Source organism: Pseudophryne corroboree, chromosome 4 (assembly GCF_028390025.1).
Source record: "Pseudophryne corroboree isolate aPseCor3 chromosome 4, aPseCor3.hap2, whole genome shotgun sequence".
Classification (NCBI taxonomy): Eukaryota; Metazoa; Chordata; class Amphibia; order Anura; family Myobatrachidae; genus Pseudophryne; species Pseudophryne corroboree.
This window is the reverse complement of record NC_086447.1, coordinates 18,784,930-18,794,929: the sequence shown is the minus strand read 5'-3', so window position 1 is coordinate 18,794,929 and position 10,000 is coordinate 18,784,930. Positions and strand designations below refer to the sequence as shown.

At 35.5% G+C, this 10,000-nt stretch overlaps 13 non-coding genes across 13 annotated transcripts in view; all 13 read left to right on the top strand.

Moving 5' to 3' along the window:
* The first annotated feature begins 562 nt into the window (after window positions 1-562).
* Window positions 563-644, top strand: TRNAS-AGA (transfer RNA serine (anticodon AGA)). The gene has a single exon. It is a non-coding gene; the product is annotated as a tRNA-Ser (tRNA).
* A 1,273-nt stretch (window positions 645-1,917) lies between these two features.
* On the top strand, window positions 1,918-1,999 carry TRNAS-AGA (transfer RNA serine (anticodon AGA)). The gene has a single exon. It is a non-coding gene; the product is annotated as a tRNA-Ser (tRNA).
* Window positions 2,000-2,901: 902 nt separating this feature from the next.
* Window positions 2,902-2,991, top strand: TRNAY-GUA (transfer RNA tyrosine (anticodon GUA)). Its single transcript is given in 2 exon segments — window positions 2,902-2,938; window positions 2,956-2,991. It is a non-coding gene; the product is annotated as a tRNA-Tyr (tRNA).
* Window positions 2,992-3,230: 239 nt separating this feature from the next.
* Window positions 3,231-3,312, top strand: TRNAS-AGA (transfer RNA serine (anticodon AGA)). Its single transcript has one exon. It is a non-coding gene; the product is annotated as a tRNA-Ser (tRNA).
* A 944-nt stretch (window positions 3,313-4,256) lies between these two features.
* On the top strand, window positions 4,257-4,346 carry TRNAY-GUA (transfer RNA tyrosine (anticodon GUA)). Its single transcript is given in 2 exon segments — window positions 4,257-4,293; window positions 4,311-4,346. It is a non-coding gene; the product is annotated as a tRNA-Tyr (tRNA).
* A 239-nt stretch (window positions 4,347-4,585) lies between these two features.
* Window positions 4,586-4,667, top strand: TRNAS-AGA (transfer RNA serine (anticodon AGA)). The gene has a single exon. It is a non-coding gene; the product is annotated as a tRNA-Ser (tRNA).
* Window positions 4,668-5,899: 1,232 nt separating this feature from the next.
* On the top strand, window positions 5,900-5,981 carry TRNAS-AGA (transfer RNA serine (anticodon AGA)). The gene has a single exon. It is a non-coding gene; the product is annotated as a tRNA-Ser (tRNA).
* A 944-nt stretch (window positions 5,982-6,925) lies between these two features.
* Window positions 6,926-7,015, top strand: TRNAY-GUA (transfer RNA tyrosine (anticodon GUA)). The gene is given in 2 exon segments: window positions 6,926-6,962; window positions 6,980-7,015. It is a non-coding gene; the product is annotated as a tRNA-Tyr (tRNA).
* Window positions 7,016-7,254: 239 nt separating this feature from the next.
* On the top strand, window positions 7,255-7,336 carry TRNAS-AGA (transfer RNA serine (anticodon AGA)). The gene has a single exon. It is a non-coding gene; the product is annotated as a tRNA-Ser (tRNA).
* A 902-nt stretch (window positions 7,337-8,238) lies between these two features.
* On the top strand, window positions 8,239-8,328 carry TRNAY-GUA (transfer RNA tyrosine (anticodon GUA)). The gene is given in 2 exon segments: window positions 8,239-8,275; window positions 8,293-8,328. It is a non-coding gene; the product is annotated as a tRNA-Tyr (tRNA).
* A 239-nt stretch (window positions 8,329-8,567) lies between these two features.
* On the top strand, window positions 8,568-8,649 carry TRNAS-AGA (transfer RNA serine (anticodon AGA)). The gene has a single exon. It is a non-coding gene; the product is annotated as a tRNA-Ser (tRNA).
* Window positions 8,650-9,594: 945 nt separating this feature from the next.
* TRNAY-GUA (transfer RNA tyrosine (anticodon GUA)) lies at window positions 9,595-9,684 on the top strand. Its single transcript is given in 2 exon segments — window positions 9,595-9,631; window positions 9,649-9,684. It is a non-coding gene; the product is annotated as a tRNA-Tyr (tRNA).
* A 239-nt stretch (window positions 9,685-9,923) lies between these two features.
* Window positions 9,924-10,000, top strand: part of TRNAS-AGA (transfer RNA serine (anticodon AGA)) — an 82-nt gene continuing 5 nt past the window's right edge. The window contains exon 1 of the tRNA in view: window positions 9,924-10,000. This exon is cut by the window's right edge and continues 5 nt beyond it. This is a non-coding gene — a tRNA (tRNA-Ser).

Below are 10,000 nucleotides of genomic sequence, written 5' to 3'. Positions count from 1 at the left end.
AGCTCTGTAGCCAGTTGATAGTAATTTCACAAATATAAGTCAAACTATTAGTGATATTTTCCAAATGATTAAACATGACAATTTGTGTGATAAAGCAACACAGGAATAAGTAGTTGAATCTCTTTTGTGTAGTCAAATCATTTTTCATTTTGCTTGGAAAGTTGATAATGTTTAAAATTAACACTCAATCATTTTAATAGCACGTAATATCACAGCTGTGTGATCCTGGAATCCTTCGATAGCTCAGCTGGTAGAGCGGGAGGACTGTAGAGGAGATTGGTACAGAAATCCTTAAGTCGCTGGTTCAATTCCGGCTCAAAGGATGACGCTTTTGATAAACTTAGATGTCAGTACTGACATTTTACAAACCCAAAACTATACCAAGTATAAAGCATTCTCGAAGTTATATTTTAAAAATCATTAACGCAGGTCACTGTGGTCAGGATTAACTTCCCATGGAAATCATCTCTGATACAATATTACTTCAGTCTTCCTCACAGCCTGAAATGAAGTAGCTCAACCCATAGAGAAACTTTTGTGAAAACATCACATTGAGTGAGAGGTAGTCGTGGCCGAGTGGTTAAGGAGATGGACTAGAAATCCATTGGGGTCTCCCCGCGCAGGTTCAAATCCTGCCGACTACGACCGCATGGTTGTTTTATTTTTCAGAAAATTTACTAAAAGCTTGAAACCAGTGTTGCTCAGGGTGAGTCAGGAACTGGCACATCAAAATCTTTAGGATGCCTGCCTGTTCTCTCTTTGTCTATCCGTCATTCTCCTCCTCTACTTGAGACTGAGCCCAGGAATCTCAGCAGCCATACTAAGTAGCATTTATTAATTACAAATGCATTTTGAATGTCAAATTTGTAAGAAAGTTTTGTACATTTAGCAAAATATCAAATTCATTTGAAAGAAAATGATGTCCACTCAAAGTAAAAAGAACTTTGGTTACTTTCAATGCACAACATTTTACTTTCAAATCGTGTCAGATGACTTTCAGTGCTAATTATTATATCATTAACCTCTCCTTTATTAAAAATTGTGCTTTATGCAAAAAAAGAAAAAGCACAATTATTAAAAATTGTGCTTTAATGCAAAAAAATAAAAATAATTGTCTGTGCATACTCTCATGTAGCACAATTATCTTCACTAGCTCAAAAGGGCCGCTCATTGTCCAACATGAATTGTCAAATCAGAACAAACAATGGAATATCCCCATCATTCCTGGAACACTTGATTAGTTTACAAAACAAGCAAAATTTAAAAGAGTGTAGAAGATTTGATAGGCTCAAGCATCTCTAATCTTGATGTAAGTTTGGCTACACTAAAAAATCTATTGAAAGTGCTTTCCAAACTAGCTCTGTAGCCAGTTGATAGTAATTTCACAAATATAAGTCAAACTATTAGTGATATTTTCCAAATGATTAAACATGACAATTTGTGTGATAAAGCAACACAGGAATAAGTAGTTGAATCTCTTTTGTGTAGTCAAATCATTTTTCATTTTGCTTGGAAAGTTGATAATGTTTAAAATTAACACTCAATCATTTTAATAGCACGTAATATCACAGCTGTATGATCCTGGAATCCATCGATAGCTCAGCTGGTAGAGCGGAGGACTGTAGAGGAGATTGGTACAGAAATCCTTAAGTCGCTGGTTCAATTCCGGCTCAAAGGACGACGCTTTTGATAAACTTAGATGTCAGTACTGACATTTTACAAACCCAAAACTATACCAAGTATAAAGCATTCTCCAAGTTATATTTTAAAAATCATTAACGCAGGTCACTGTGGTCAGGATTAACTTCCCATGGAAATCATCTCTGATACAATATTACTTCAGTCTTCCTCACAGCCTGAAATGAAGTAGCTCAACCCATAGAGAAACTTTTGTGAAAACATCACATTGCATGAGAGGTAGTCGTGGCCGAGTGGTTAAGGCGATGTACTAGAAATCCATTGGGGTCTCCCCGTGCAGGTTCAAATCCTGCCGACTACGACCACATGGTTGTTTTATTTTTCAGAAAATTTACTAAAAGCTTGAAACCAGTGTTGCTCAGGGTGAGTCAGGAACTGGCACATCAAAATCTTTAGGATGCCTGCCTGTTCTCTCTTTCTATATCCGTCATTCTCCTCCTCTACTTGAGACTGAGCCCAGGAATCTCAGCAGCCATACTAAGTAGCATTTATTAATTACAAATGCATTTTGAATGTCAAATTTGTAAGAAAGTTTTGTACATTTAGCAAAATATCAAATTCATTTGAAAGAAAATGATGTCCACTCAAAGTAAAAAGAGCTTTGGTTACTTTCAATGCACAACATTTTACTTTCAAATCGTGTCAGATGACTTTCAGTGCTAATTATTATATCATTAACCTCTCCTTTATTAAAAATTGTGGTTTAATGCAAAAAAAGAAAAATAATTGTCTGTGCATACTCTCATGTAGCACAATTATCTTCACTAGCTCAAAAGGGCCGCTCATTGTCCAACATGAATCTTCAAATCAGAACAAACAATGGAATATCCCCATCATTCCTGGAACACTTGATTAGTTTACAAAACAAGCAAAATTTAAAAGAGTGTAGAAGATTTGATAGGCTCAAGCATCTCTAATCTTGATGTAAGTTTGGCTACACTAAAAAATCTATTGAAAGTGCTTTCCAAACTAGCTCTGTAGCCAGTTGATAGTAATTTCACAAATATAAGTCAAACTATTAGTGATATTTTCCAAATGATTAAACATGACAATTTGTGTGATAAAGCAACACAGGAATAAGTAGTTGAATCTCTTTTGTGTAGTCAAATAATTTTTCATTTTGCTTGGAAAGTTGATAATGTTTAAAATTAACACTCAATCATTTTAATAGCACGTAATATCACAGCTGTGTGATCCTGGAATCCTTCGATAGCTCAGCTGGTAGAGCGGAGGACTGTAGAGGAGATTGGTACAGAAATCCTTAAGTCGCTGGTTCAATTCCGGCTCAAAGGATGACGCTTTTGATAAACTTAGATGTCAGTACTGACATTTTACAAACCCAAAACTATACCAAGTATAAAGCATTCTCCAAGTTATATTTTAAAAATCATTAACGCAGGTCACTGTGGTCAGGATTAACTTTCCATGGAAATCATCTCTGATACAATATTACTTCAGTCTTCCTCACAGCCTGAAATGAAGTAGCTCAACCCATAGAGAAACTTTTGTGAAAACATCATATTGAGTGAGAGGTAGTCGTGGCCGAGTGGTTAAGGCGATGGATTAGAAATCCATTGGGGTCTCCCCGCGCAGGTTCAAATCCTGCCGACTACGACCGCATGGTTGTTTTATTTTTCAGAAAATTTACTAAAAGCTTGAAACCAGTGTTGCTCAGGGTGAGTCAGGAACTGGCACATCAAAATCTTTAGGATGCCTGCCTTTTCTCTCTTTGTCTATCCGTCATTCTCCTCCTCTACTTGAGACTGAGCCCAGGAATCTCAGCAGCCATACTAAGTAGCATTTATTAATTACAAATGCATTTTGAATGTCAAATTTGTAAGAAAGTTTTGTACATTTAGCAAAATATCAAATTCATTTGAAAGAAAATGATGTCCACTCAAAGTAAAAAGAACTTTGGTTACTTTCAATGCACAACATTTTACTTTCAAATCGTGTCAGATGACTTTCAGTGCTAATTATTATATCATTAACCTCTCCTTTATTAAAAATTGTGCTTTATGCAAAAAAAGAAAAAGCACAATTATTAAAAATTGTGCTTTAATGCAAAAAAATAAAAATAATTGTCTGTGCATACTCTCATGTAGCACAATTATCTTCACTAGCTCAAAAGGGCCGCTCATTGTCCAACATGAATTGTCAAATCAGAACAAACAATGGAATATCCCCATCATTCCTGGAACACTTGATTAGTTTACAAAACAAGCAAAATTTAAAAGAGTGTAGAAGATTTGATAGGCTCAAGCATCTCTAATCTTGATGTAAGTTTGGCTACACTAAAAAATCTATTGAAAGTGCTTTCCAAACTAGCTCTGTAGCCAGTTGATAGTAATTTCACAAATATAAGTCAAACTATTAGTGATATTTTCCAAATGATTAAACATGACAATTTGTGTGATAAAGCAACACAGGAATAAGTAGTTGAATCTCTTTTGTGTTGTCAAATCATTTTTCATTTTGCTTGGAAAGTTGATAATGTTTAAAATTAACACTCAATCATTTTAATAGCACGTAATATCACAGCTGTATGATCATGGAATCCTTCGATAGCTCAGCTGGTAGAGCGGAGGACTGTAGAGGAGATTGGTACAGAAATCCTTAGGTCGTTGGTTCAATTCCGGCTCAAAGGATGACGCTTTTGATAAACTTAGATGTCAGTACTGACATTTTACAAACCCAAAACTATACCAAGTATAAAGCATTCTCCAAGTTATATTTTAAAAATCATTAACGCAGGTCACTGTGGTCAGGATTAACTTCCCATGGAAATCATCTCTGATACAATATTACTTCAGTCTTCCTCACAGCCTGAAATGAAGTAGCTCAACCCATAGAGAAACTTTTGTGAAAACATCACATTGCATGAGAGGTAGTCGTGGCCGAGTGGTTAAGGCGATGTACTAGAAATCCATTGGGGTCTCCCCGCGCAGGTTCAAATCCTGCAGACTACGACCACATGGTTGTTTTATTTTTCAGAAAATTTACTAAAAGCTTGAAACCAGTGTTGCTCAGGGTGAGTCAGGAACTGGCACATCAAAATCTTTAGAATGCCTGCCTGTTCTCTCTTTCTCTATCCGTCATTCTCCTCCTCTACTTGAGACTGAGCCCAGGAATCTCAGCAGCCATACTAAGTAGCATTTATTAATTACAAATGCATTTTGAATGTCAAATTTGTAAGAAAGTTTTGTACATTTAGCAAAATATCAAATTCATTTGAAAGAAAATGATGTCCACTCAAAGTAAAAAGAGCTTTGGTTACTTTCAATGCACAACATTTTACTTTCAAATCGTGTCAGATGACTTTCAGTGCTAATTATTATATCATTAACCTCTCCTTTATTAAAAATTGTGCTTTAATGCAAAAAAAGAAAAATAATTGTCTGTGCATACTCTCATGTAGCACAATTATCTTCACTAGCTCAAAAGGGCCGCTCATTGTCCAACATGAATTGTCAAATCAGAACAAACAATGGAATATCCCCATCATTCCTGGAACACTTGATTAGTTTACAAAACAAGCAAAATTTAAAAGAGTGTAGAAGATTTGATAGGCTCAAGCATCTCTAATCTTGATGTAAGTTTGGCTACACTAAAAAAATCTATTGAAAGTGCTTTCCAAATTAGCTCTGTAGCCAGTTGATAGTAATTTCACAAATATAAGTCAAACTATTAGTGATATTTTCCAAATGATTAAACATGACAATTTGTGTGATAAAGCAACACAGGAATAAGTAGTTGAATCTCTTTTGTGTAGTCAAATCATTTTTCATTTTGCTTGGAAAGTTGATAATGTTTAAAATTAACACTCAATCATTTTAATAGCACGTAATATCACAGCTGTGTGATCCTGGAATCCTTCAATAGCTCAGCTGGTAGAGCGGAGGACTGTAGAGGAGATTGGTACAGAAATCCTTAAGTCGCTGGTTCAATTCCGGCTCAAAGGATGACGCTTTTGATAAACTTAGATGTCAGTACTGACATTTTACAAACCCAAAACTATACCAAGTATAAAGCATTCTCCAAGTTATATTTTAAAAATCATTAACGTAGGTCACTGTGGTCAGGATTAACTTTCCATGGAAATCATCTCTGATACAATATTACTTCAGTCTTCCTCACAGCCTGAAATGAAGTAGCTCAACCCATAGAGAAACTTTTGTGAAAACATCATATTGAGTGAGAGGTAGTCGTGGCCGAGTGGTTAAGGCGATGGATTAGAAATCCATTGGGGTCTCCCCGCGCAGGTTCAAATCCTGCCGACTACGACCGCATGGTTGTTTTATTTTTCAGAAAATTTACTAAAAGCTTGAAACCAGTGTTGCTCAGGGTGAGTCAGGAACTGGCACATCAAAATCTTTAGGATGCCTGCCTGTTCTCTCTTTGTCTATCCGTCATTCTCCTCCTCTACTTGAGACTGAGCCCAGGAATCTCAGCAGCCATACTAAGTAGCAGTTATTAATTACAAATGCATTTTGAATGTCAAATTTGTAAGAAAGTTTTGTACATTTAGCAAAATATCAAATTCATTTGAAAGAAAATGATGTCCACTCAAAGTAAAAAGAACTTTGGTTACTTTCAATGCACAACATTTTACTTTCAAATCGTGTCAGATGACTTTCAGTGCTAATTATTATATCATTAACCTCTCCTTTATTAAAAATTGTGCTTTATGCAAAAAAAGAAAAAGCACAATTATTAAAAATTGTGCTTTAATGCAAAAAAATAAAAATAATTGTCTGTGCATACTCTCATGTAGCACAATTATCTTCACTAGCTCAAAAGGGCCGCTCATTGTCCAACATGAATTGTCAAATCAGAACAAACAATGGAATATCCCCATCATTCCTGGAACACTTGATTAGTTTACAAAACAAGCAAAATTTAAAAGAGTGTAGAAGATTTGATAGGCTCAAGCATCTCTAATCTTGATGTAAGTTTGGCTACACTAAAAAATCTATTGAAAGTGCTTTCCAAACTAGCTCTGTAGCCAGTTGATAGTAATTTCACAAATATAAGTCAAACTATTAGTGATATTTTCCAAATGATTAAACATGACAATTTGTGTGATAAAGCAACACAGGAATAAGTAGTTGAATCTCTTTTGTGTTGTCAAATCATTTTTCATTTTGCTTGGAAAGTTGATAATGTTTAAAATTAACACTCAATCATTTTAATAGCACGTAATATCACAGCTGTATGATCATGAAATCCTTCGATTGCTCAGCTGGTAGAGCGGAGGACTGTAGAGGAGATTGGTACAGAAATCCTTAGGTCGCTGGTTCAATTCCGGCTCAAAGGATGACGCTTTTGATAAACTTAGATGTCAGTACTGACATTTTACAAACCCAAAACTATACCAAGTATAAAGCATTCTCCAAGTTATATTTTAAAAATCATTAACGCAGGTCACTGTGGTCAGGATTAACTTCCCATGGAAATCATCTCTGATACAATATTACTTCAGTCTTCCTCACAGCCTGAAATGAAGTAGCTCAACCCATAGAGAAACTTTTGTGAAAACATCACATTGCATGAGAGGTAGTCGTGGCCGAGTGGTTAAGGCGATGTACTAGAAATCCATTGGGGTCTCCCCGCGCAGGTTCAAATCCTGCAGACTACGACCACATGGTTGTTTTATTTTTCAGAAAATTTACTAAAAGCTTGAAACCAGTGTTGCTCAGGGTGAGTCAGGAACTGGCACATCAAAATCTTTAGAATGCCTGCCTGTTCTCTCTTTCTCTATCCGTCATTCTCCTCCTCTACTTGAGACTGAGCCCAGGAATCTCAGCAGCCATACTAAGTAGCATTTATTAATTACAAATGCATTTTGAATGTCAAATTTGTAAGAAAGTTTTGTACATTTAGCAAAATATCAAATTCATTTGAAAGAAAATGATGTCCACTCAAAGTAAAAAGAGCTTTGGTTACTTTCAATGCACAACATTTTACTTTCAAATCGTGTCAGATGACTTTCAGTGCTAATTATTATATCATTAACCTCTCCTTTATTAAAAATTGTGCTTTAATGCAAAAAAAGAAAAATAATTGTCTGTGCATACTCTCATGTAGCACAATTATCTTCACTAGCTCAAAAGGGCCGCTCATTGTCCAACATGAATTGTCAAATCAGAACAAACAATGGAATATCCCCATCATTCCTGGAACACTTGATTAGTTTACAAAACAAGCAAAATTTAAAAGAGTGTAGAAGATTTGATAGGCTCAAGCATATCTAATCTTGATGTAAGTTTGGCTACACTAAAAAATCTATTGAAAGTGCTTTCCAAACTAGCTCTGTAGCCAGTTGATAGTAATTTCACAAATATAAGTCAAACTATTAGTGATATTTTCCAAATGATTAAACATGACAATTTGTGTGATAAAGCAACACAGGAATAAGTAGTTGAATCTCTTTTGTGTAGTCAAATCATTTTTCATTTTGCTTGGAAAGTTGATAATGTTTAAAATTAACACTCAATCATTTTAATAGCACGTAATATCACAGCTGTATGATCATGGAATCCTTTGATAGCTCAGCTGGTAGAGCGGAGGACTGTAGAGGAGATTGGTACAGAAATCCTTAGGTCGCTGGTTCAATTCCGGCTCAAAGGATGACGCTTTTGATAAACTTAGATGTCAGTACTGACATTTTACAAACCCAAAACTATACCAAGTATAAAGCATTCTCCAAGTTATATTTTAAAAATCATTAACGCAGGTCACTGTGGTCAGGATTAACTTTCCATGGAAATCATCTCTGATACAATATTACTTCAGTCTTCCTCACAGCCTGAAATGAAGTAGCTCAACCCATAGAGAAACTTTTGTGAAAACATCATATTGAGTGAGAGGTAGTCGTGGCCGAGTGGTTAAGGCGATAGATTAGAAATCCATTGGGGTCTCCCCGCGCAGGTTCAAATCCTGCCGACTATGACCGCATGGTTGTTTTATTTTTCAGAAAATTTACTAAAAGCTTGAAACCAGTGTTGCTCAGGGTGAGTCAGGAACTGGCACATCAAAATCTTTAGGATGCCTGCCTGTTCTCTCTTTGTCTATCCGTCATTCTCCTCCTCTACTTGAGACTGAGCCCAGGAATCTCAGCAGCCATACTAAGTAGCATTTATTAATTACAAATGCATTTTGAATGTCAAATTTGTAAGAAAGTTTTGTACATTTAGCAAAATATCAAATTCATTTGAAAGAAAATGATGTCCACTCAAAGTAAAAAGAACTTTGGTTACTTTCAATGCACAACATTTTACTTTCAAATCGTGTCAGATGACTTTCAGTGCTAATTATTATATCATTAACCTCTCCTTTATTAAAAATTGTGCTTTATGCAAAAAAAGAAAAAGCACAATTATTAAAAATTGTGCTTTAATGCAAAAAAAGAAAAATAATTGTCTGTGCATACTCTCATGTAGCACAATTATCTTCACTAGCTCAAAAGGGCCGCTCATTGTCCAACATGAATTGTCAAATCAGAACAAACAATGGAATATCCCCATCATTCCTGGAACACTTGATTAGTTTACAAAACAAGCAAAATTTAAAAGAGTGTAGAAGATTTGATAGGCTCAAGCATCTCTAATCTTGATGTAAGTTTGGCTACACTAAAAAATCTATTGAAAGTGCTTTCCAAACTAGCTCTGTAGCCAGTTTGATAGTAATTTCACAAATATAAGTCAAACTATTAGTGATATTTTCCAAATGATTAAACATGACAATTTGTGTGATAAAGCAACACAGGAATAAGTAGTTGAATCTCTTTTGTGTAGTCAAATCATTTTTCATTTTGCTTGGAAAGTTGATAATGTTTAAAATTAACACTCAATCATTTTAATAGCACGTAATATCACAGCTGTATGATCATGGAATCCTTCGATAGCTCAGCTGGTAGAGCAGAGGACTGTAGAGGAGATTGGTACAGAAATCCTTAGGTCGCTGGTTCAATTCCGGCTCAAAGGATGGCGCTTTTGATAAACTTAGATGTCAGTACTGACATTTTACAAACCCAAAACTATACCAAGTATAAAGCATTCTCCAAGTTATATTTTAAAAATCATTAACGCAGGTCACTGTGGTCAGGATTAACTTCCCATGGAAATCATCTCTGATACAATATTACTTCAGTCTTCCTCACAGCCTGAAATGAAGTAGCTCAACCCATAGAGAAACTTTTGTGAAAACATCACATTGCATGAGAGGTAGTCGTGGCCGAGTGGTTAAGGCGATGTACTAGAAATCCATTGGGGTCTCCCCGCGCAGGTTCAAATCCTGCAGA